This window comes from Carettochelys insculpta, chromosome 5, assembly GCF_033958435.1.
Source record: "Carettochelys insculpta isolate YL-2023 chromosome 5, ASM3395843v1, whole genome shotgun sequence".
NCBI classification, from domain to species: Eukaryota; Metazoa; Chordata; order Testudines; family Carettochelyidae; genus Carettochelys; species Carettochelys insculpta.
This window is the reverse complement of record NC_134141.1, coordinates 50,549,213-50,574,135: the sequence shown is the minus strand read 5'-3', so window position 1 is coordinate 50,574,135 and position 24,923 is coordinate 50,549,213. Positions and strand designations below refer to the sequence as shown.

The 24,923-nt window shown below is 48.0% G+C and overlaps 1 long non-coding RNA gene across 17 annotated transcripts in view; it reads left to right on the top strand.

Annotated features, from left to right (window-relative positions):
- The window catches only part of LOC142013547 (uncharacterized), a 182,173-nt gene that overhangs the window by 141,223 nt on the left and 16,027 nt on the right, over positions 1 to 24,923 (top strand). For 11 of the 17 annotated variants that reach the window (XR_012645694.1, XR_012645689.1, XR_012645695.1 and 8 more), the window contains 3 exons: positions 9,635 to 10,726; positions 11,197 to 11,385; positions 12,192 to 12,326. The exons of 4 other annotated variants lie outside the window; for them this stretch is intronic. This is a non-coding gene — a long non-coding RNA (uncharacterized LOC142013547). The remainder of the gene's footprint in view (positions 1 to 9,634; positions 10,727 to 11,196; positions 11,386 to 12,191; positions 12,327 to 24,923) is intronic. 2 more of the 17 variants (XR_012645691.1, XR_012645685.1) reach the window with 1 other exon arrangement.

Here is a 24,923-nt window from a genome sequence, read left to right as displayed (position 1 = left end):
GTGGCACAGCAGGGCAGGCTGCTGCTTGTGCTGCCCATGTGGTGAGTGAGTGTGTGTGTGGGGAGGAGAGGAGGGGAGGGGAGGTAACACCCTGCTGCTGCTGCCACTGCTGTGTTCTGCCCCAGAAATCCCTCCACCCTCCTGTTCGTAGGACGGCTGGCCAGCTGCTGTGGTGTCCCCAAAACTGAGGCTTGGGGCGTCTGACCCACTCCATCCTATGAACAGGATGGGTCTGATGCTTTTCTGTTACGTAAGACAGTAGGTAAGACCTAGATAAATTGGAGGATTGGGCCAAAAGTAAACCGATGAGGTTCAACAAAGATAAGTGCAGAATCCTTTGGAGCCCCTTATTATTCCCTTCCATTCGGCATTGGTGAGGCCACATCTGGAGTATTGTGTGCAGTTCAGGGCCCCCCAGTACAGAAAGGATGTGGATGCATTGTGGTGAAATGTCCATCCTTAGAGGTTTTTAAGTCCCGGCTTGACAAAGTCCTGGCTGGGATGATTTAGTTGGGGTTGATCCCGCATTAGGAAGGGAGCCAGACTCAATGACCTCCCTTCCAGCTGTAGGATTCTATGAGTCTATGATGATTCTAACGGTGACCTGATATGAGTATGAAGAAGAACCTTTTTTTTTTTTTTCTCTTTTCGGGGATATTTTCTGTCTGTTCCTGGCACAATGTAAAAAAGAGAACTTTACTCCTTGGTGAGACAAACGATAACTACACGCTTTGGGAAAGTCAGATTGAATGGGGTGGACCAGTTGAAAAAGAATGGAAACTTCTCTGCTACCTGCACATAAAAATATGCTGAAATATTAATCACTTCATATTGTCTCATGGGGACTTGTTACATTTTTGCGGGTGGAAAGCCACTAATCTATCCAAAGGAAAGAGGGTGAGTATCTTTAGCTTGGGTACTGGCTTCCCACTATGCATGCCTAGGTACGAGCAAACAGTAGTAATTAGATATCTAATTTTTCACAGCCTATACTGATTATATGAAAATGCATCAGCAGTGCTTTGGGCTAGTTGTACAGCTGGATGCTGCCCAATGCGTCCTCTAATTTTTTTTTCATCCAAGTGTGGAATAAATTTTGTTATGCACACTGAGGCATGTGTGGGAGTGCACCACCCATAGACACACATGCTGCTAGCTGCAGGCACTCTGCTAATGAGCTGCTCAGCTTTTGAATCTCCCCTGGATGGCTTCCCAAGTGCTCAGATTACAGGGAATGCTGGTGCTGACAATACATAAGGGTTGAAATTCATCCCTATGCATGCAGAGACCAAAACCAAATCCTGATCCTGATCCTGGCCTTGCCTGAAAGGACTGTGAGGCGTAGGTGAGTCCCAAGCAACAGTAGAAGTTGTGTGGGAGGGTTCCATGTTTGGAAAAAGCAAAGAACCCATTGGAATTCTCTCTCTCTCTCCCTCTCTCTGTGTCCTGTTCTCAGAAATTAAAATAGCCCCCGGGGGACTGGAACCATCATCATCATCAACCACGGGCTCTGCACCCATTGGAGTCTGATGCCTTCCTCATTATTTCCTTCCATCTTTCCCTGTCCTATGCAGAGTGGCTTAGTGTCTGTAGACTAGCTCTTCACCAATCTATTTTATCATCTACCCATTCTCTGTGGGGTCTGCCTCTCCTTCCGTCCATTATGCCGAATACCAGGGCCTTGATTTTTCATTTGTCATCCATTCTGCAATATGCCTGAATAGCTGTAATTTGTATTGTATAACCAGCTGCAGTGGGTTCTCTTTCGGCTGTATCTTCCTATACAATTCCTTGTTGGTGATCTTCTGCATTCACCCTATTGCAAGGATCTTTCTATAACAACTTCTCTCAGATGCCAGTATTCTTCTCTTCAAATCTTTTGATATCACCTATGTCTCACTATCGGTACAACATGCTGCTGAATACACACATTTTCAAGACACGGTTTCTTTCCTAAGCTAATCACTTTGCTTTTCCAGATCTTATCCATCGCCTTCAAACTCACTCTTGCTTTCGCTCTTCTAGTCACTGTTTCCTTCTTATAGTCTAGATCATACTTTATGTTGCTTCCCAGATATGTGAACTTCTCTACAGTCTCTTGTTCCATCCCACCTACACCAACCTTCCTTCCTATTTCCTTATCTCCAGATGCCATCATTTTTGTTTTATCAGTGCTCATAATCAGTCCGTACTGCTTCCCTTCCTTGTTTAGCACCTGCACAGTTTTTGCTAGCTGCTTCTTCCTCAGTGATAACTATATCATCCGCGAACCTCACGTTAATTCTTTTCCCATGCACAGATATCTCTTCTACCTCCTCCTTGTGCTTGTCTATTGTTCTCTCTCGCCACATGATGAAGATATTCAGCAATATTGAATCTCCTTGTGTCATACCTCTACTTGTGCCAAACCAGCTTCCCAACTCCCCACACATTCTCACTGCTGCCTCCACATTGTCATTGATATCCTCCAACAGTTGTATCAGACTGCTATCCACTCTGTACGACTCCAACACCACTCAAGTCACTTTCTTATCTATACTGTTAAATACCTTCTGAAAATTGGTGAAGCAAGTGTGTGTTTTTGTTCTTTCATTGAGCTTTCTCTGATATTAATCTTAGTGCCAATATCTGCTGTATGGTACTTCTATCTTTCCTGAAACCTGCTTTTTCATTCGCTAGATGATCTTCTATCTGCAATCTCAGTCTCTCTGTCAGTATCATCATCAGCACCTTGCCTAGATGACTCCTTAGGGCAATTGTTCTGTAGTTCTTGCACTCCAATGTACTACCTTTGTTGTGTATTGTCACTAGCACAGATCTTGTCCATTCCTTAGGTACCTTCCCTTCTTTCCTTACTATATTACAAAGTCAGTATATTTCCTGAATCATACTTTCTCCCCCATATTTAATCATCTCTCCTGTGATCTTATTATTTCCAGGGCTCTTGCTCTTTAGTCATTTCTTTGCTCTTACTACTTCCTCTTTTGAAATATTGGTCTCTCTTTTGATGCTGAATGTTGATATCTCTTTCAGTTCTTTGATCAGTCTCTCTGAGAGATTCGAGTCCAACTATGCTTTGTATAGATCAGTGCAATATCTCGTCCATCACTGCACAATCTTCTCCTTGTTCATGAGCACCTCATTGTTCTCATCTTTCATCGCCATCTGCTTTGGCTGCCACTTCCTATTAATATTCTTAATCTTCTTATACCATACGCTATTCTTACATTCACCATAATACTTCTTTATATGTTCACACTTATCCTCCAACCATTTCACCTAATCCTTTCTGACCACTTTCCTTACCTCATTGCATTTCACCCTGTATTGCTGTTCCGTCCTCTTAGAAACAGCCCTTCTGATATTCAACACTCCCTTGTTTTGGACCAACTTCAGTGTCTCCTGTGTAAGCCACTTCTTATTGATCTTCTCTTCTTACAACCAGTCTGCTCAATTGCCTCTTCTATTGCTGTGGCTATCCCTTTGACTCTACTATCCAGGTCTTTCTCTGTGGCTGTATTCCTAATCTCTTTGATCACTGCTCTATATGCATTCCCTATTTCTTCCTCGCCTAGCCTCACCATGTCTCTTCTCTTCTTAAAATGTGTCTTACACTTTCTCTTGAGTTTTATCTTGATGTTTGTAATCATTAGACTGTGATCTGAGTCTGTATCTGCTCATTGGAAAGTTTGGCACTCCTGTACTGGTATTACCCATCTTCTTTGACTGACTCATATCCTTCTTCTGGGGAGGTAACCTGGCAAGGCTCTGAATACTGGCTAACTGCTCATGCCAAACGAGCAACTTTTGAATATCATGGTTGCCTTTTGGGTGCATGTCTCTCTTGGAGTCCCCCTGCCCACACCTCTGTGATGATCAGATATGTGCTCTGATGGGCTGACTTTTTTTTTTCCCTCTTGAGCTGCAGCTCTTTTGCAGAGCTATTTGCTATGGACTTGCTCTTGGGGCTTTCTATCCTATTTGCCTCCCTTGTGTGGCTGTCAATCAGCTAGTTGAGAACTGGCTCCCTTTCTGGCAGCTGTGGGATAAAGGCACTGGACTCACTGACAGTCCCCATGACTGTGCTCCAGCTGACATACAGGCAGAGTCACAACTCCGTCCATAGGGAAGGGCAGGCAGATGTGCTGGTGCTACTTGGTCTCTTCTGAGGTAATGTCTATGCTGCAGTTATGGTAAAAAGTCTAAGAGGAGTAGACATGCTAGTCTGTAGCTTCACAAATAACAAGTAGTTCTGTTGCACTTTAGAGACTAACAGGTTTATTAGATCTTGAGCTTTAGTGGGTAAAACCCACTTCCTCAATCCACATCCCATCTGGAAGTACAGAATCCAGAGTATATCTAGCAGTGGGGGTGGGAAAAGTTTCCTGTCACTAGTAGGACCAGTTAATGAAGCAAACGAAACTGGTTGTTTCTCATTCCTGTGAATAAGAAAACTGAGGAAATTGCCCTTGTTATGTGATCTCTATTCAGGCCTAGGTTAAATGTGTTAAATTTGTGAATGAATTCGAATTCAGGCTTCTCCCTCACGTAATCTTGTGGTAAAATTCTTTTGTAGAAAAACGGCTGTCAAATCCATTATTGCAACTCCTGTAGACATAGCTGAGGTGGCTTTAGCCCAATTACCTTGGGACAAGAGATCAGTGAAGCAACAGTAGCATGGGCTAGAGACCTGGGTAATTTCTCCCTGTTCTGGCTGTGTGGGCTTGTACTGCCTGTACCAAAACCTGGACTCTGTAGTGTCACTGCTAGTGCTTCCTGAACTGGCTAAGTTAAAGCAAGCTTGAGGAGGACTTCACCGGTTGCACTCATGTCCCATGACTGCAGTGTAGGTATACACATTGAATGGAGGACACCCTGTTATTCTCCAAGTGAGAGTGCCATAGAAGAAATTAGGTCAAGGGTTTGGTTCATTCTGCATGCTGCAGGGAAATGAATATCAAAATATTAGAGATTTTTGTACATTTAATGCTTCTTAAACAGCTAGCACCTACAGTAAAATGTAAACGGGAAATATAAAACACATTTTGTGACATGTTTGAGCAATTAATTAGCAAGAGCTTCGTGCCATATTTTGATGGTCCCATGTATCCCTCAACTATCAATAGGATTACTCATGGGGAAAGGTACTACACAGGGTGATTAAGAGTGACAGAATCAGTATCCTACAGAAGCAAATCTGGCGAAGGAAAATGCTGCTTGGTACAGCTGAGCTGCTGCTTTGTAGAAACGCGTAGTGGAGAAAGAGATGTGACACTTAGCTTTAATAATGATGATGCACAAAATGTGGGGGATGAGTACGTGATTCAATGGCCTGTTTTCAAGTGTTGTTTAGTTTTGTTTTTTTTTACTTAATATCTAAAAGTACCTTTTACAACATGGAAAAAACAAACCATATATTTTTTTTCTTCAGATTTCCTGAATGATGCATCACATTGCATCAGATGTTGTCTCACGTAATTTCATGTAACCTTGATGTAAAGTTTATGTAGCTGCCACAGCCTGGGTAGTAATGAAGGTTTATAGTGGAAACTAAAAGAAGTAAACGCACAATGTACTGACTGGCAAAATATATAGTAGAAACCTTGCTTCTATTCGGTGTGCTGTTCAGTTGTGCTGTTTGGGAGAAGCAAAGATTCAGACCGGGGGATGGTGAGTCCTATGACATGAAAGCTGGTAGTGATCTATGAAAATGAGTTGGTAAAACTCTCTGTGTTGGGATGCTCACTTAGGCATGGTGAGATTTTGAACCCCTTATCAACGGGAAATCATTTTCATCTAGGCTACTGCAAATTTCCTTTCAGTGAAAAAACTGGAAAGCTGCAGTCTCCTAGTACCTTGATTTGCCTGCGGGACCAGAGCATGAGATTAGTCATTGTACAAGTTCAGAAACTGCCTGGGGCAGGTATTTATGCCACTATGAATATAAAACCAGGGTACATAGCTGCTTTTGATTCAGTCGTTTGCTGTATATAATATATGTGACTATTTACCTCTCCATGCTTCACAACCCAAAGGTTATGTCTACACTAGCCCCCACCTTTTGAAAGGGAGATACTTATGAGACTTTGGCAGATGCTAATGTTGTGCTTGCATAAATATGCAGTGCCTCATTAGCATAATGCTGGCTGTGGTCATTCAAAAATGCCGCTCACGAATCGTGCGCCGCCTGTATAGACAAGGGATCTTTTCGAAAGGATCCCCTAGTCTTCAAAAGCCCCTTATTCCTAAAACCAAATAGGAATAAGGGGCTTTTGAAGACTGGGGGGTCCTTTCTAAAGGCCCCTGTCTACATGGGTGGTGTGCGACTCGAAAGCGGCACTTTCGAATAGCCGCTGATGGCATTATGCTAATGAGGTGCTGCATTTTCATGGAAGCACCTCATTAGCATGTGCCAAAGTGTCTCATTAGCATCCCCCTTTCAAAAGGTGGGGGCTATTGTAGACATAGCCTAAATTGCCAGGTAGTGGCTGGGGTATTGGCCTGCAAAATCTGATATGTTCACTAGTCTTCTAGCACCATCTTTAAATACTTTCCCAGCTTGCTGGGCTACCCGTCAACCCTTCACCAAAACACTCCCCTCAAAATCTGTTCAGCTATTACAGGGATTTATTGACAGATGTTTTCATTGGAAAATACCTTACGGCAAAACTTCTGTTGACAGATTGCGGCCAAACTGCCAAGCGAGTCACACAGGCCACTAAACATCACCCAGATACCTTCACAACCAAGCCCAGCCACAGAGCACATGGGACAAAACTATTATGTGCCACAGGCAGAGTAAGTGGAAGATCCAGAAGAGCCAACACTGTGATTGTCGGGGGCTGGAGCACCCATGGACATAAATTTAGCAGATGCTTGGCGTCCGCCAGCACCCAGCTCTTTTCCTGCTCACCCCAGGCCTGCCAATTAGATCTCCCATGCTCCAACCAAGCACCTACCTCCTGCTTTCAATCTAAATTTGTTCATGGATGGTTTAAACAGGTTTGTGTGCTGTATGTGACTTTCCATTTACTTGACTTTTTTGTCAGGTGTGATAAGTGAACCAATTTTTTTTTTTTGAGTAAGAATAGAGTTAATTTATACCCGCTTGGCACTACATGTGAGGATGGGAATGATGTATACAGCTTCTGTGGACGTGAGTTGTGCATATTGTGCAGTATTGATATGGTTAATGTTGCTGAATGTGAATCACAGGATTCCCTCATGCTAACCAAAGTCCAGGAACTCTATATTTAGCCCAGGTACTCTATATTTGACTTAATGTGGGAATTTTCATCATTTGTTGGCTTGCGTCAAATAAATGTTAAAAGATACATTAATAATTCTACAGGGTGCTTTAGTAGCTCAGCTCTAGAGACTGTCTGCCAACGCACATGTGCTCACATGAATTGGTTTTGATTTAAAAAGTCTGCCTTATGATGTTCTTAAACATAAGAAGAAATAAATCTTCACAGAATAAAAAATCTCTGTCAAAAAGAGTTAGAGCTGTACAAAATCAGACTCCTCTCCCCAAGTTTTTGCTGGTAGGTCCAAGAAAAATCATTTTGGGCTTGTCTAGACTAGTTCCCTACTTTTGAAGGGAGCATGGTAAGTAGGGTGTTGGGAGTTTATTAATGAAGTGTTGTGGTGCATATGCAGCACTTCATTAAGCAAATTCCCCCTGTGGCAACTTCGAAGTACCGGCGGGTGAGCTGCAGCTAGACACTAGCTGGAGCTTCAAAGGTCTTTTACTTTTCAAAATTTTGAGCAGTGAAGGGACTTTGAAGTACCCCTGGCACTTTGAATTACCGGCAGGTGAGCTGCGGCTGCACAGGAGCTGGCACTTTGAAGTGTAACACTTCGAAGTTGCCATGGAGGGAATTTGCTTAACCAAGTGCTGCATATGCAGCACAGCACTTCATTAATAAACTCCCAACACCCTACTTACCATCCTCCCTTCGAAGGAGGGAGGTAGTGTAGACAAGCCCATGAATTTGTAATGTTTCGTCCTGACAAAACTGAAATGTTTGTAGTGTTTTCATTCAGATCATTTAAAAATGTTTTGATTGTTTTTCTTTAAATAAAATTAAAGGAAATATTGAAACAACAAGAGCTGTTATAAAAAAATGAAATGTGCAGTTTACAAAATGGCAGTCCCTTCAACCTTTTTGTTTCAGATTTTGATGTTTTTTTACTTTGTAACCTAAGTAATTCTGCAAACTGACACAAAATTGTTGGGTATTCCAGTGTTGATTTTTTTTTAATTCACCAAAAATCACTTTGGCTGTGAGAACTTGCCCAATTCTAGAAATAATGCACTCACTGAAGTGCTTTTGAGGCATATCTATATTACTGTTCTTTATGCACGCACTATCTGCCAAGTAGCCTGCAGTTTTAATGCCAGACTAAGATTCCCAGTTATCTGCAAGAATCTGTGTGCGGAACAGCGGCACACAGAATGTATGGCTAAGGCTCCAAAGAAAGGACATTTTTTGAAAAGGAGCACTCTAATCCATGTATGATTCTTATTTTTACTATTATAAAGATTTTCTAAAATATTTTTTCTGACATATATATTTTCCATCTCTAATCAGTTTTAAAATATCGTTGTTGCTCCTGTGACTGAGCAGGGGTCATTTTCCCCCTAAACTAGGGTGACCACATTGCCTTATGGCAAATATGGGACATTGGCCTCCAGGAATGGGGGGCTGCTGTTCCCTGTCAGGGATCCTCAGTGATGGGGGCAGCTGCCCCATGGTGAGGCACCAGGGATGGGGGCTCTGCAGCCTCCTGATGAGGGGGAGTGGAGGATGGGGGTTCTGCAGCCTCCTGATGATGGGGAGTGGAGGATGGGGGTTCTGCAGCCTCCTGATGATGGGGAGTGGAGGATGGGGGCTCCACAACTTCCCAGCAGGGGAGTGCCAGGGAATAAAGAAGCTGCCCTAGGGCAGAGCTCGCTGGCACTGGGGGCTGCCAGGGGAATGGGGCATCTCACCAGTGGAGGAGCTCCCTGGCAGTGGGCTGCTGCCACATCAAGGCACCAGGAGGTGGGGAACAGGAGCCCCACAAAATATGGGACAATTAGCCCATTTTCTCAGTCAGGATGCCTGTGAGAAAGCTTAAATAAGGGACAGTTGTGGGAAAAACAGGATGGATGATCACCCTATCCTAAATCTATGGACAGGACCATGGACTTCTGTGCTATATTTACAAATTGAAGCTTGGAAAGTGAACTTTATCAATAACTATCTAGGACGGAATCTCCTCTCAGCTGTGGCCCCTGTGGGTGATTGGCCAGGGATACATTCTCATGGAGCCAGGCATTGCATAGGGCTACTTGAGGGACACTTCTGTAGAGGAGGCTTATGGGAGGTGCTACTGCTGTAAATTAGGGCAATCTCTGTCATGCTGTGTATAGAATGAAGTGGTCATTTTGGCTGCCCCCAGAGCATCTTGGAATCTGGAGGGTGCAAAGTTGGCAAAGCAGGCTTTTTTGGGCTGTGAGTTCTGGGCCTCATCTCCAAGAGGCATTGTGCCTAATCTAACACTCATTACTTAACATTACACTGTGGGTGTCTTTCTACTCTTTATCAAACCCCACCCCTATTTTTCCTTCTCTTTCTTTCTTTTGTAGTGAAGAGGCCATATTGTTGTCCATAGAATCATAAGGCTGGAAGGGACCTCAGGAAGTCATCAAGTCTAGCCCCCTGCTTCAATCAAGAGCAACCCCAACTAAGTCATCCCTGCCAGGACTCTGTCAAGCAGGGACTTAACAACCTAGGGATGGAGAATCCACCGCCTCTCCAGTCAATGCATTTCAGTGCTTCACCATCCTCCTCGTTAAGTAGTTTTTCCTAATATCCAGCCTACTCCTCTCCTTCTGTAAATTCAGACCATTGCTCTTTGTTTGGCCATCTATCACCACTAAGAACAGTTTCTCTCCATACTCATTAGAGCTCCCCTTCACGAAGTTGAAGGCTGCTATTAAATCACCCCTCAGTCTTCTCTCTGTAAACTAAATAAGACCAGATTCCTCAGCCTCTCCTCATAGGTCACGTGCTCCAGCCCCTTAATTATTTTCATTCCCCTCCGCTGAACCTGCTCCAGCACATCCACATCCTTTCTATACTGGGGGGGCCCAAAACCGGACACAATATTCCAGATGTCCCCCTCTATTTGGCACCAGTGAGGCCACAACAACTTCTCTAGATCTGCTCAAAATGCTCCTCCTAATGCATCCCAGTATGCTGTTAGCCTTCTTGGCTACAAGGGCACACTGCTGAGTCATATCCAGCCTTTCATCCATATAACCCTTAGGTCCCTTTCTGCTGTACTGCTCCTTAGCCAGTCGGTCCCCAGCCTATAACAATGCTTGGGATTCTTTCATCCCAAGTGCAGGACTTTTCACTTCTCTTCGTTGAACCTTATCAGATTTCTTTTGGCCCAATCCTCCAATTTATCCAGGTCACTCTGGATCCTATCCTATCCTATCCTACCTTCCAACATCGCTATCTTTCCTCCTACCATAGCGTCATCTGCAAACTTGCTGAGGGTGCAATCCAGTCCCTCATCCAGGTCATTAATAAAGATGTTGAACAACACAGGCCCCAGAACCGAGTCTTGGAGTACCTCACTTGTAACCGACTGCCATCCAGATACTGAGCCATTGACCACTGCCTGTTGGGCCTGACCACCAAGCCAGCTTTCTAGCCATCTTATAGTCAAGGTATCCAATCCATACTTCCTTAACTTATGGGCAATTCTAATGTTAATTCTTTCATGACGTCATACTCTGACCATGAGCATAGCCAGTGATCCTTGACAGGATTCATGATATTCAGGTTGTGTTGGGGGATATGAGTAAAATTATCACTTCTGTTTGTCATAAATCTCTTGACAAGTTTAGGGTTTATTTAGGGGGAGGTTGTTTTTTCTTCTATTGAGGTGCATATGGGAATTGTTACACTTGCTGTATGTGACTGGTTCATGGCTTTCTTCACGGTTATTTTTAGGATTCCGCTATTGCCAGAAATGTAAGTTAATACTAAATTCATTATCTGTCTGAGAAAGTGTTCTACCTTTGAATAATCTGCAATTAATTCTGCTCTCTGTGCTCTCATACAAAAATCATGTCTCATTCCTCTCTGCCAAAGCCTGAATAAATTCCAACACAGCTTCTTGATATTTATTTTACAGATAAACACACCTTTGCCCTGTGTGGTATCTTTCTGCATATTTCTGTGCCTTCTTTCTTCTTATGCTCCTGACCCCGACAGATTACTATGACATGATTTCTGTGGGAGACAAGGACACGCACTATTGGTCAGCAAACCACATGAGCACATGACTATGATTTGCATGGACCGGGGCTCAGTTCCTTGCAGGGTAATGACTTTTCTTTACAATGAAATTCATCGCTGTAGTTAAAGTGAACCACCACTTCTAAACATACTTGTATTTGAAAACAAATATCATAATATATATAGTCATTTTCTGTTACGGAAGGAAAGCTAGAGCAACAGTGCTTGTTCAAAACCAGCACCCTAGTGCATTTCTTCCCTAGAAGGGAAAGGCCAGAAATAGGTCAATATCATCTTTTGAAATACTCATATTAAAATATACAAGCAATATAGATCAAATACGTATTCCCCCCACCCACCTTGACCCTTAACTATGCCTGTCCTCCTGCTGGCCCTTTACATGTTCACATTTCTTGTGGGGCTGGGCAAATGTTACCTTTTACCCTTGTGGGAGGGATACCTCCAGTGGTTTGAGCATCAGCCTGCTTAAGCCCAGGGTTGTGAGCTCAATCCTTGAGGGGGCCATTTAGGGATCTGGGGCAATTAGATTTAAAAGAAAAAAAAGGTGATACTTGATCCTGTCAAAAGGGCAGGTGACTGGATTCAATGACCTCCTGAGATCCCTACAAGGTCTATAAGATCTATATATCCATATATTTATTTCCTGAATCCAGTGTTCCCTGTAAATAGAGCACTTGGGCACCTACCCAGGAGAGGTTCAGGTGCCACCCAGCTGGTTAACAGAGTGCCCACAGCCACCCATAGTGGACAGCATGTGTTTTTATTGGTAGTGCACATGTGCACAAGTCTTGGTGTATATAAGAACATTTATTCATTCTGTCCATGGATGGAAAAAATAGAGCAAACATTACCTGCATCTTCTGCTTTCAGCTAGATGCGTCCTGGAACTCTGGTGGATGGGAAAAGGGAGAGTTTCTCCTGTGTGTAACCAGGAGAATGGATAACAACTGCATGTATGTTTTGTTATTAATATCTTGAATTCAAAGATGTGCATTAGTTTCCCAGGTGAGTGCCTGCCTGTATTATCCATTTCCTTCCTCCCAAGAACTGTCTTAGAGTATGTCTATGGTACAAAATAAAGTCGAATTTATTAAAGTCCAATTTGTAACACTGGATTTTATAAAGTCAAAGATGAGTGTCTGTACCTGCCCACAAAGTCGACTTAGTGTGTCCCCACTAAGCACCAAAGTTCAACTGTTGCACCAGTGTATTGTGGTAACTTATCACACAATTCCTTGAGCCCCATTGCATTGTGGGCTTTTATGCTGATGCATCATGGAAAAAAATTCCCCCAAGTGGATGTGGGTGTGTGATGTCCTCATCCCACACTACATTGCCCTCACAACAAATGGCCATTTTTCACAAGTCTCTTTCCCCAAAGAGATATTGTTTGAGCCATCTGAATCACAGATCTTTTAGCCAAATGTGCCATGACAGCATCCATTTCCATCTTCCCAGATTGCATTGCCCTCACTTCCATCCCTTTGAAGCCAAACCGACAATTTTCAGAGGGCAATCAGGGAAAGTGGGGAATCCCAGGGGGCACTGGTGTCCAGGGGTTAGCATCACTCAGAAGAGAAGGGAGGACAGAGTGCCTTACTTTGTAGTAGTTAGTCTCTTTTCCCCTGTTGAAAAATCAGTGATCCCCTGGGGAAAGAACACCTAGGCTACGTCTACACGTGAAGCCCACATCGAAGTAGCCTATTTCGATGTGGCGACATTGAAATAGGCTATTTCGATGAATAGCGTCTACACGTCCTCCAGGGCCAGCAGCGTCGATGTTCAACTTCGATGTTGCTCAGCCCAACATCGAAATAGGCGCAGCAAGGGAACGTCTACACGCCCAAGTAGCACACATCTAAATAGGGATGCCAGGCACAGCTGCAGACAGGGTCACCGGGCGGACTAGCGCTTCCGGGGCAACAGCTAGCCGCTCCCTTAAAGGGCCCCTCCCAGAAACACTCAGCCTGCACAGCATGCGGTCTGAGGAACCATAGGCACACAGACCCCGGGCGCCGCAGTCATGGACCCCCAGCAGCAGCAGCAGAAGCAGCAGCAGCAGCAGCTAGAGGTCAACCCAGCCCTCCGGGCAGGAGCAGGGCTTGCCCTGCTCCGTGCCATGCGGGAGGCAGCTGAGCACCTCCTTGCCCCAGAGGAGGAGATGCCCCCAGGGCAGCAGGGCTCAACCCCTACCCCTGCAGCACCCCGCCCCACCCCCCGCCTCACACGCCGGCGGCTGTGGAGCTACCCCACCAGCACCGACTGGTGGGAGTGGCTGGTGCTTGGAGAGTGGGACGACGACCACTGGCTCAGGAACTTCAGGATGAGCCGGCAGACATTCCTGGAGCTGTGCCAGTGGCTCACCCCCGCACTCAGGCACCAGGACACTGCCATGCGGCGTGCCCTCCCAGTGGAGAAACGGGTCGGCATCGCTGTCTGGAAGCTGGCCACTCCAGACAGCTACCGATCCGTGGGGCAGCAGTTTGGTGTCGGCAAGGCCACCGTCGGGGCTGTCTTCATGGAGGTAAGTGAACCCACTGGGGGAGGGCAGGGCAGGGCAGGGGAGGGGAGGCCAGGGCAGGGCAGGGCAGAGCCACGCACACCCTGCTCACCCCTCATTGGTGCTGTCCCATGTGCTTTCTCTGCAGGTTGTGCGTGCCATCAACGCCATGCTCCAGCACAGGCTCGCGAGGCTGGGGGACCCAGATGCCACCATCGCGGCCTTTGCCACCCTGGGCTTCCCCAACTGCTTCGGGGCTCTGGATGGGACTCACATCCCCATCCGCGCCCCGCATCACAGTGGAGGACGATACCTCAATCGAAAGGGCTACCATTCTGTTGTTCTCCAGGCCTTGGTGGACAGCCGGGGACGTTTCCAGGACATTTACGTGGGCTGGCCTGGCAGCACCCACGACGCCCGGGTTTTCCGGAACTCGGGCCTGTGGCACCGGCTGAAGGCGGGGACCTACATCCCCAGGCGGGAGATCCCTCTGTGGGACACCACCATGCCCTTCTGCGTCATCGCAGATGCGGCATACCCCCTCCGGCTGTGGCTCATGCACCCCTACACGGGCCATCTCTCCGCTAGCCAGGAGCCCTTCAACGAGCGCCTGAACCACGTGCGCCAGGGGGTGGAGCGCTCATTTGGCCGCCTCAAGGGACGCTGGCGATGTCTCCTGACCCGACTGGATGCGGGCCCCAACAACATCCCCCAGATTGTGGGTGCCTGCTGCACCCTGCACAATTTGGTCGAGAGCAAGGGGGACACCTTTTTCCAGGGCTGGGCTGCAGAGGCCGCCAGGGCACATGTCCAGCCACCTGCTGCCCCCAGTCGGCAGGTGGACCCCGAGGGGACCCGGGTCTGGGAGGCCTTGCGGGCCCACTTCGACCAACAGGCCGCGGGGTGAACTCTGCCCAGGCCCCCTACTGCCCGCCCCTTCCTCCCCCACACCATGGAGCACCCCACCGCCCCCCCCACACTTGTCCTGGACAAATGACAGCACGCACTTGTGGCTGAACGTAATTTTTTTTTTTTCTTTCCGAACCGTTTTTTTTTTGGATGTAAATAAATATGTGAACCACAAACAGAAAACTATGTACAAATGTTCAACAAAAGCAATATGTACAAAAATAAAACAATACAAAGAAACAAGTGTCCTCAATAATAAAAAGAAAACCAGGGAGGATAAAGGGGAGAACTATGTACATGGGGGGGATGGGGCAAACGGGGGGCCGAAGAAAACAGGGTCCAACTATATACAAGGGGGGGGGGGCACGGAGGCCGAGCTGTGGGACCTGCTGGGGCTCTGGAGCAAGGAGGAGGTGCTCCAGGTAATGGGGAGCAAGAGGCGGAACGCGGATGCGTTCACTCAGCTGGCCGAGGGCCTAGCTGCCTGGGGTCACCCTGCCCGCACTCCTGACCACGTCAGGAGTAAGGTCAAGGAGCTGCGGCAGGGTTACTCCCGGGCCCGGGATGCGGCCGGCCAATCTGGGGCCGCCCCCGTCACTTGCCCCTTTTACAGGGAGCTCAGGGACATCCTGGGCCCCCGGCACACCTCCTCCCCTCCGGCCACCCTTGACACCTTGGCCGATGAGCCCCAGCAGGCCCTGCAGCCGGAGTCCGCCCCAGAGGTAAGCCCTGCACCCCGGGGGCCCCCCCCGGAGGCCACCCCCGGGACATCGCGGCAGGAGGAGGAGGAGGAGGAGGGGGGCTCCTCCTCTGCAGAATCCGGGCTGCAGATCCTCCTCCTGCCATCCCGGAGCAGCAGCAGGGCCTCCACCCCCTGGGGATCTCCGGACCATGGGAGTGGACCGACAGGTAGGTACCCCCCTCTGGTGTACACCCCTGGGCTTGAGGGGCGGGGGGTAATAGATATGTGTCCAGGGCCCCCCCATGCTCACACGGCCATGGCCCCAAGGACAGCAGGGCCATGGCCCTCACAGCACTGCATCAGCCCCTGCACCCCCCCAACCCTGCACGACAGTGCCATGCCCCATCCCCGGGCCAGGGGGGAGCGGAACCTTGAGGGGCCCCCGGGAGGAGGGGGTGGGACACCCCGCAGCAGCAGCATGTGATGGAGTGGGGAGAGTGCCAAAGGGCGACTCAGGCTACATATGAGCAACAAGAGCCAAATAGCTCCCAGGGCCAAAGGAGGATCCTGGGGCTACAGCTGGCAGGTGACACCTCTGCCTTGAACAAAGAGGAGGGAGGAGCCGAGCTGGCTTGGAATTGGGGGGCAAGGGCAGGGGCCACAGGTAGAGGCTAGGGGAAGGGAGATCTGGTAGGCAGCCAGCCTGAGGAGAGGGAAAGCTGCATCCCAGAGGGGCACCCCTTGGGGTCTTCTCCCCACGACGGGTTGGAAGGACTGTCTCTTCCGACAGCTGGTGCTGTCACTCCTGGCAGAAACTGGGCATCTGTGGCCTAAGAAACCTCTCCTGCTCTCAGACCCTGCGGGGTGAAGTGAGAGTCGCTCCCACCAGGGGACGGGGTGCAGGGCAGGGGGACCCCTGAACCCCATCCATCACAGCAGCATCTCCTGGGGACGGGGATGGGGAACCTGCAGCACAGGGCTGGGGGGACAAAGGCCACAGCTCGGGGCCCACACTCACGCCTGTCTCCATTCTTCTTCCCCCCCTCCTCTCCTGTGTCCTGCACCTGCACCATCAGAAGGACCGGAAGAGAGCGCCAGCGAGGCCTCAGTCGTCCCGGAGAGCCCTCCAGGACCCTCGCCCCAGGCCAGCCCCTCGGCCGAGGACCGACCGGCCCCACGGCGGGCTAGACGGCGGACCCCGCGCCTCCACCAGCCGACGGCGACGGACCCCCAGCTGCTGGCCATCCACCGTCGGCAGCTGGAGGTCGCGGAGCAGCACCTGCAGCTGCAGGAGCGGGCGCTGGCCTGGCGCCAGGAGTCATGGGGGGCCTACATGGACACATTTAACCGCCTGGTGGACTACCTGGCCCCCCCATGCCGCGCCGGCCGAAACATCGCCCTCACTGCCTGTTCCTGCAGCCCCACCACCAGCTGCTCCGCCCGTCGCCGGCCCGTCCGCCGTCGCCCCGCCACCCACCGGCGAGGGCCAGTGCGCTGAGGGACCCCTGGAGCCACCTGACACTCGCCGGCCACCTTACCTTCCGGTCCAGCCCGCTCCCACCCAGCCACGGACCAGGCTGCGAGCGCGGCGGGGCTCCCGGCTGGCCACGCCCAGTGCCGGGCTATAGGGGCGAGGGGCCCGGGACGTGCCCCCCCCCCCTTTGTATATAGTTGGACCCTGTTTTCTTCGGCCCCCCGTTTGCCCCATCCCCCCCATGTACATAGTTCTCCCCTTTATCCTCCCTGGTTTTCTTTTTATTATTGAGGACACTTGTTTCTTTGTATTGTTTTATTTTTGTACATATTGCTTTTGTTGAACGTTTGTACATAGTTTTCTGTTTGTGGTTCACATATTTATTTACATCCAAAAAAAAACGGTTCGGAAAGAAAAAAAAAATTACGTTCAGCCACAAGTGCGTGCTGTCATTTGTCCAGGACAAGTGGGGGGGGGGGGCGGTGGGGTGCTCCATGGTGTGGGGGAGGAAGGGGCGGGCAGTAGGGGGCCTGGGCAGAGTTCACCCCGCGGCCTGTTGGTCGAAGTGGGCCCGCAAGGCCTCCCAGACCCGGGTCCCCTCGGGGTCCACCTGCCGACTGGGGGCAGCAGGTGGCTGGACATGTGCCCTGGCGGCCTCTGCAGCCCAGCCCTGGAAAAAGGTGTCCCCCTTGCTCTCGACCAAATTGTGCAGGGCGCAGCAGGCACCCACAATCTGGGGGATGTTGTTGGGGCCCGCATCCAGTCGGGTCAGGAGACATCGCCAGCGTCCCTTGAGGCGGCCAAATGAGCGCTCCACCCCCTGGCGCACGTGGTTCAGGCGCTCGTTGAAGGGCTCCTGGCTAGCGGAGAGATGGCCCGTGTAGGGGTGCATGAGCCACGGCCGGAGGGGGTATGCCGCATCTGCGATGACGCAGAAGGGCATGGTGGTGTCCCACAGAGGGATCTCCCGCTGGGGGATGTAGGTCCCCACCTCCAGCCGGCGCCATAGGCCCGAGTTCCGGAAAACCCGGGTGTCGTGGGTGCTGCCAGGCCAGCCCACGTAAATGTCCTGGAAACGTCCCCGTCTTTCCACCAAGGCCTGGAGGACCACAGAATGGTAGCCCTTTCGATTGAGGTATCGTCCTCCACTGTGATGCGGGGCGCGGATGGGGATGTGAGTCCCATCCAGAGCCCCGAAGCAGTTGGGGAAGCCCAGGGTGGCAAAGGCCGCGATGGTGGCATCTGGGTCCCCCAGCCTCGCGAGCCTGTGCAGGAGCATGGCGTTGATGGCACGCACAACCTGCAGAGAAAGCACATGGGACAGCACCAATGAGGGGTGAGCAGGGTGTGCGTGGCCCTGCCCTGCCCTGCCCTCCTGTGCCCGGGCCCCCCTCCCCTGCCCTGCCCTCCTCTGCCCTGCCCTCCTCTGCCCTCCCTGGCCCTGGCTTCCCCTCCCCTCCCCTGCCCTCCTGTGCCCGGGCCCCCCTTCCCCTGCCCTGCCCTCCCCCCGTGGGTTCTCTTACCTCCATGAGGACAGCCCCGACGGTGGTCTTGCCGACACCAAACTGCTGCCCCACGGATCGGTAGCTGTCGGGAGTGGCCAGCTTCCAGACAGCGATGCCGACCCGTTTCTGCACTGTGAGGGCACGCCGCATGGCGGTGTCCTGGTGCCTGATTGCGGGGGTGAGCCCTGGCACAGCTCCATAAATGTCTGCCGGCTCATCCTGAAGTTCCTGAGCCAGCGGTCGTCGTCCCACTCCCCAAGCACCAGCTGCTCCCACCAGTCGGTGCTGGTGGGGTAGCTCCACAGCCGCCGGCGTGTGAGGCGGGGGGGGGGGGGCGGGGTGCTGCAGGGGTAGGGGTTGAGCCCTGCTGCCCTGGGGGCAGCTCCTCCTCCAGTGTACCAAGGAGGTGCTCAGCTGCCTCCCGCATGGCACAGAGCAGGGCAAGCCCTGCTCCTGCCGGGAGGGCTGGGTGGAGCTCTGGCGGCTGCTGCTGCTGCTGCTTCTGCTGTTGCTGCTGGGGGTCCATGACTGCGGCGCCCGGGGTCTGTGTGCCTATGGCTTCTTAGACCGCGTGCTGTGCAGGCTGTGTGTCTGGGAGGGGCCCTTTAAGGGAGTGGCTAGCTGTTGCCCCGGAAGCGCTAGTCCGCCCGGTGACCCTGTCTGCAGCTGTGCCTGGCATCCCTATTTCAATGTGTGCTACTTTGGCGTGTGGACGTTCCCTCGCTGCACCTATTTCGATGTTGGGCTGCGCAACGTCGAAGTTGAACATCGACGCTGCTGGCCCTGAAGGACGTGTAGATGCTATTCATCGAAATAGCCTATTTCGATGTCGCTACTTCGAAATTAGCTATTTCGATGTAGCGTGCATGTGTAGACGTAGCCTTAGAGAGGAGGAAGGACAAAAGCAGTGAAATAGAACTCATAAACCTGGGTTTTAGGGTCTTTTCCTTTCTCCCAAGCTCCCCTAATTTAATTTTATCTTGTTCCACACTCCAGATTATGACATATTGTCCATTGTTGGCTAAGTCCATCAATATGAATCCCAGGAAACTGCTAGTTTAGCTCTGCCAAATGAAAGAGAATGATAGGGCACCAAAAACTTCTTTGGAACCCCTTTAAGGAGATGGAGCACTTGCAAAATAATCAGAAGGGAAAAATAAAGCTGTGTTGGATACTAAGTTATTCATGGAAGAGACAAAACGTGTGATCACTAGAGACCTAGGAGTAAGAGTGTGAATTTCAAGATCCTGAAAGCAGCAACCTATTCTTTAAAGAAAAAAAAATGCTGTCGACAGCATGTGGAATCAAGTCCAATAGCCCAGTTCTTATTGTCATAATATGAAGTAACTGATTACTTTGATAACTTCCTGGGGGATGAAATATAACTGCATCACAACATCATCTGTCACTTTCTGAAATAGATCAAGTGGATAGGGCTAATAATAACCAGATGCCTCTTGGTTTGATCAATACAAAACAGTACCTTTTTTGCTTACCTAGAGAGGGAATTAACTTACAGCACAGTGTGGAAAAATAGATTTCTTTGAATCAGAGTCCAACCCCATATTGCCAAAGCTAGGACAAAAAATTCATCCTGGGTGCGTCTACACTAGCCAGCTACTTCGAAGTAGCTGGCACAACGTTGAAATAGTATGCATCACGTCTACACATGCCATGAGCTATTTCGATGTTGAAATCGACGTTAGATGGGGCGAGATGTTGAAATCGTTATTCCTATCCGAAGATGGGGAATAGCGCCCTACTTCAACATTCAACGTCAAAGTAGGGCATGTGTAGATGATCCGCGTCCCACTACGCTGAAATAGCGGGGTACTCCATGGTGACCATTGGCTGAGGTGTTGAGAGATGCTCTGTCCAGCCCCTGCGGGGCTCTATGGTCACCGTGTGCAGCAGCCCTTAGCCCAGGGCTTCTGGCTCTGCTGCTGCTGCTGCTGCAGCTGGGGGTCCATGCTGCGTGCACGGGGTCTGCAACTGGTTGTTGGCTCTGTGGATCTCGTGCTGTGCAGGCCGAGTGTGTCTCAGAGGGGGCCTTTAAGGGAGCGGCTTGGGGCTTTGCTGGCCCCTTATTTCGACGGGGAGGGCTTGTGTGTGTGGACACTCCGCTTGTTCTTCCGGGGCGGCTCCTTTCGACATTCTCCGTTTCTACTTCAATGTTGAACGTTGATGGCACCAGCCCTGGAGGATGTGTAGACGATACACATTGAAGTAGCCTATTTCGATGTTCTTACATTGAAATAGGCTACTTTGACGTAGTGAGCTAGTGTAGGCGTAGCCCTTACGTTTACAGAGAAGATTTGAATTGTAACCCTGTGGTATGTTCTTTTTTCTGTGTTCTTACCCATTTTATTCTTGCGTATATTTTAAAATTTCAACCAAATGCCTGGTGAGAAGGCATAAAAATTATTTAGGAAGCTGCTGCTGGTCCATGGCCTTTGCTGAGTGCACTGTGTCCATGGGGCTTGTGGCGGCTCTGCAGGCCTCCTGCTGTGCAGGGTGAGGGTTTTGTGGAGGGGCCCTTTAAAGGAGTGGCTTGCTGTAGCCCCAGAAGGACTTGGCCACCCTGTGACCCCATCCATGTTGTTTCCTGCCCCCCTGTTTTGAAAAAGGGAGTGAGTGTGTGTGGATGCTCTTTTTTGACAGCCCTGATGACCCCTTTGGAAGTGGCGGTGGCCCTTTCAATGGCGCTCATTGACAGCACCAGCCTTGGCCTATATGTAGATGCTCCCCTTTGAAAGGGCATCTTTTGACCACTCCCTTTTTCAAGGTGTCCCCTCGAAAGTGCACTCTAGTGCTGATGTAGCTGTTATCACATCAGAGGTCACTTTGGCTCTTTTCAGAAAAAGACTAGGGGCTTTGCTTAGTATCCTGGCCAAATTCCAGCCCAAGTAACTGCTTCCTGGCTGCCCAATAAAATTCTCTGTGCTGTTGAGTTGGAAAGAACATTCTTCACTTTCTTTTCTAATAGGCTCAGTGTTGTCATGAAAGGAGCTGTTAAACAATTCATCTTATTCTCCCCCTTTCCCCAGAAGCAGCCACATTTCCGAGGTTGGTGGGAGATCCTTGCATATAATTTCCCAGGGTGATAGGGAATACTTTGAGTTGAAAGAAGCTGTATCACTGCCTCATTCAAATTTCCAACTGACATCCAGTGGGGTCACTTCTAATTCCTATTAGATTATGTGGAATCAGAGAAATCCCTGGTATTAACTCTGGCTTTGCCACTGACTGACTGTGTGAACTTGAGTACAAGGCTCTTCTTCTCTGTGCCTCAGTATTCACATCTGTAAAGCAAAGCTATTAGCATAATACCAAGCTTTGTACGTGCCACATGGTAAGTAATACTGAAAATCAGGCAGTCCAATGTGTTCTGAGACAGTATGAGCTCTTTTTGAATTTTTTGCTTGCCTCTATTCCTCTTGACTAGCCACAGTGTAATGCACCCCCCACCCCACCAGAATGCAACATGGTACAAACCCTAAGAATACCTAGGGCAGTGAGTGAGTCAGTGTAAACGGTATTTTCCTTTGCATCACTTCCAATATTAAGACTTGGCTGTATTTTAGAAAACTACAGCTACCCAGTGGACAAAGCGTGAGCTATTATCATTTAAACTTTTAAAAAAACAAACCCAACAAAATAGAACCAGTGGCTTTTCCTTCTTCCCTCACCTGTGCACAGCCCCTGGCAGGTTATCTAGCACACAGGTGACAACATTTGTGCAGATATGTAAAACAAAGTAAATAACCACAACTGTTTTTGGAAAGCTTTGAGAAGAAATTGCATAGCTTGATAACCAGTGTAAAGTTTAGCTCATAGTCACTACAGTAAAAGTGAAGGTAGAGCAAACACACAAGAGAACCTATACTACATGTTTAGCAGTAAAGTGCTGCTACATTTCAAGTAGTTGTCACAATGAAGTTTTGTTGATAAACGGTAGCCCTGCACGACTGCCAAATTAAACTTGGGCACTTGCTTGGGTTTGGAGTTGACTCATTACTCAAATAAAATTTTTAACCATTTCTGAATAAAACCATTCAGAACACACACAGCTGCTAAAGAGGCATCATTGACTTTTGAACACTGATTCCACATAAGCAGGTGTGTATCTGCATGCAAACTTTTTTTAACCCAATGTAAAAACAATTTACAGATCCTACCATCTGATTATTTGCAGATGATATGACCAGGAAGGCATGCCACATCCTTTTTGCGTATAGCAACAAAGAAAGGAGTGCTATTTCAGCAGCACTTAGGTGTATTTATAACACATCTGCACTTATCACAGCCCAATATATAAAGAATAAAGCAAGCAATATTATTCTGAACAGAATGCCTCCTTTGGGAATGATGTGTTAAAGGAAAACATACATGTGTGAGTACATATGTATGTTAATATATTTTATTGTATTGGGAATTTGGTGATAGTTTATTGAAGTTGGTGGTCTTAACAATCACCCTTGATTCAGGATATATTTAGAAATCAATTAAGCTACTTTATGGAATAGATTGCTGAAGCTAACCTGTGTTGAAAACATAGGCCATATGCAAAGCTGCAGTAAGAGTTGAGCCATGGAGTCTCAGAGGTTTTCCTGGGATCTGAAGGCAATTACAAGGGGCCTGATACTGTTTGTTGGAGGCCAGAGAACCAGTTGAGGCTACTAGAGCCTGACTATTAGAGGAACTGAGCATGTGCACTTCCATTTGAAGTCAGTGAATGTTCAGCATTTTTAGATCCACCAGGACAGAGGTGTCTCAGATTGGACACTCCAGAGCTGCATCATCAAAAGTTAGTGGATTCTTGAAAATGTGTGTCTGCCTCACTCAAGTCAAGCAGGAATGCAGCAGAGTGAGATACAGAAGATGTATCCCCTGACTTCCAGCTCAGTAACTGACGGCTCTTCCTGTGAGGTGTTCACCAAAGGGCAAATATTTCAGGCTTCCTAAATTCACTTTACCAACAGCTCATTTGTCACACTCTGTTCTTGCACGTGGAATCATTGTGGGCCTTTCATGAAGGCTTGAACTCTGAGCTAATCATAAGGCATTTTAACAGTGTGAGCCTTCAAGATGAATACACTGAAATAAAATACTTACATCACCATGGATAAATTTTCCCTTCAGGAAGATTCTGGTTTCCTTGCGCTAATAGCTTTGATGCACTGAGCTAACTACTTGGTAGAGAGGCATTTTGTGTTTAATTTCAACGCAATGTGAGGGTGAAACCCCCAAATCAAAAAGGAAGTGAGTTAGTAAGATCATCTACCTAACGTGGATGAGACTGGTACAGCAATTTAAACACAATGGCATTTTCTCAGACTGTTAACCAAATGAAGGTTTTGCAGGACATGTGTTTACGGTATGTGCCTTCCAGTTGGTAAAAAGTTAATGGCTTTGGAGTCTTAACAGTGCTGTATGAAGGCTGAGCGGCAGCTTTGCTCCCAAAGCAGTCCTCAGAACCTTTAGAGTAAAACAGAATGTTCCCATGCTCTCAAATGAACTTAACACTTTATGCTGGCATGCTTCTGGGCACAGGGTTTGACTAAGAGGTTACTGCTTCACTAGTGGTGTACTTACTATGCTAATCTCAGAGACATGTGTTAACAGCATGAGCCAAAACACGATATGAGGTTCATTATTTGAAACCTTCGTCTCGGTTCTAATAAATGCAGTGATAACAGCAGCACATGGTTATAATCTTACATGAAGTTCACTTCGGTTCAAGTGAAAGAACACATCCTTAGGCAATGTGACCTTCAGGCAGCATGAACGAGAAGCAGGATGTTTTCATTTATTTTGTTAGAAAATGTTATCCTCCCAAACTGTTGAACACATCTCTTGAAAATATTGTGATGAGTTTTCAGACATCAAGCCTTGTTAGCTGTCTAGTACTTGTGTTCATAAACTGTAAGACTGAATAAGAATGTTCAGGAAATAAAAGAAGTAAAAGATGATTAATCTAACTTCCCAAGCAGAAACTAATTAGATTCGCTATTGTTTTGTAAACTGTTAAGCAGCCTATGTGCTGATACTGACCACCAGAAAAAAGCATGCTCGTTTATGTGCTATAATGACAGAAAACAAACATGTTTTTTCCTCTTATCCAATGTCACTGGTATCTCTGTATGTGCAGAAAATATGCAATATATACATACAAATAAATATAATAATGTTTATTGATTAATTACAGTTAACTCATGCAATTAACTAAAATTTATCATATTTAAAAAGATTACACAATAGAATGACAATTGAAATTTTATTAAATATTTTGGATGTTTTTTGACGTTTGAAATATATTGATTTGTATTACAATACAGAAAACACAATATGCAGTGCTCACTTTATATTTTTGATTACAAATATTTCCACAGTAAAAATGGTAAAAGAAATGCTATTTTTCAATTCACCTCATACAAGTACTGTAGTGCAATTTCTTTATAACAAAAAAAAAACAAAACAAAAAACAAAAAAACCCGACATTTTCACAATAGACCACACTCTAAATGAAAAC